At 41.7% G+C, this 1,456-nt stretch overlaps 1 protein-coding gene across 2 annotated transcripts in view; it reads left to right on the forward strand.

Moving 5' to 3' along the window:
• foxo6b (forkhead box O6 b) overlaps window positions 1-1,456 on the forward strand; it is a 54,524-nt gene that overhangs the window by 8,362 nt on the left and 44,706 nt on the right. The gene's annotated exons all lie outside the window — the stretch shown is intronic.

The raw sequence follows: 1,456 nt of genomic DNA on the forward strand, positions 1-1,456 counted from the left end.
GCAGGTCAATGTTGTGAATGTTGCATTCGATACAAATTAGACCAAGTGCATGGATGAATGTGTGTGTGTGTGTGTGTGTGTGTGTGTGTGTGTGTGAATGCATGTGATGTGTGTGTGTGTGTGTGTGAATGCATGGATGAATGTGTGTGTGTGTGTACCTGATCACAGGAGCACTTGAGGGCAACTTGAGACACAGTCCTAATTAGTGTCACACTATTCCACGGATCAATAGGAGGCGGTAACACGCCCAATTATGCTGCAATGCGCACTGGGAAACAGAAGACTATATGCATGGAACAAATCAGAATTAAAGATACTTTACGAAAAATGGATTGGCATAAATGTAGTCTTTAGATCTCAAGGATACAGAGAATGAGTATCACTGAATGCAAACATAACTTTAGTTTCATTACAACTCCAAGGGGCCACCTCAGGTCCAAAGGGAGAGCTTCAGCCTCAAAGACACCATTATCTGCGTGAGGTAAAACCAACAAACCCCTAATCAATACATCCCAGAAACCTACCGGGGGTAAAGAGCTGCAGCAGAACTCAGGTATCAGACCATGCAGAGCTCTGGAAATAATCACAAGACATGGAGCTGGTGGGAGGAACAGTGTGCATGTAACACATAACTGTGTGAAGGTCTTCTGCTTCATTAGTGCAGGATCTACAGCTACAGCACAAAGGAGTGTCTGCTTTTATTTTATTTATTGCCCACACACTCTAACACTTCAGCAAATGTTAGGTCTTAAAATGTGCCTTTAAGGAGATAAGTTTGGATAGTTGTGCCATTATTAACAGTTTCATGCCCAGAGTTGGTGAGTGGCATCTAAAGGCATTCAGAGGTTTAAACCTCAGATGAAAAAAAAAAGCGACATTCACGAGTATGTACAAATATGTGATATTAGTTATATTTTAAATTAGTTAAATGTACTTTAAAGGACTTTCCTGCCCGGGGAATTTGACATTTGTCCATGCATGAAGACAAAAGTCCCCAAAACATGTTACAGATAAAGTTAATTAGCATTTGTTGGAGACTATTTAAAGCCATGGATTAATACACATTCAGAGTCAAGATTTTAAATCTCTTTTTTTAATTTTCTTTCGTCACAGTGGTGCCGGGAGCAGCCACCGTCATCATTATGGTGTGTGTGGGTTTCCTGGTTGTCATGGTGATCCTGGGAGTGTTCCGGATTCGTTCCATCCATCGCCGTGGTGAGGGAGCCGGGGACGGGGCTAAGGAGGGCGGCAACCAATGGGACGACTCTGCCCTCACCATCATCGTCAACCCCATGGAGGTAAGAAACAGAAACACTATTGATGTTGAGGAGTTTGTTAATCATTTGAATATATGTAATTCTTACATAGCAGATTTACTGGCTTCTAGTATCGAACAGACACTTTAATCTCTTTCAATGTTGTCTTTTTACAAGTAACGTTAGGGCTTTGCATCAAT

Source organism: Notothenia coriiceps, unplaced genomic scaffold (genome assembly GCF_000735185.1).
Source record: "Notothenia coriiceps isolate Sejong01 unplaced genomic scaffold, NC01 NC01_scaffold00001715, whole genome shotgun sequence".
Taxonomy (NCBI): domain Eukaryota; kingdom Metazoa; phylum Chordata; class Actinopteri; order Perciformes; family Nototheniidae; genus Notothenia; species Notothenia coriiceps.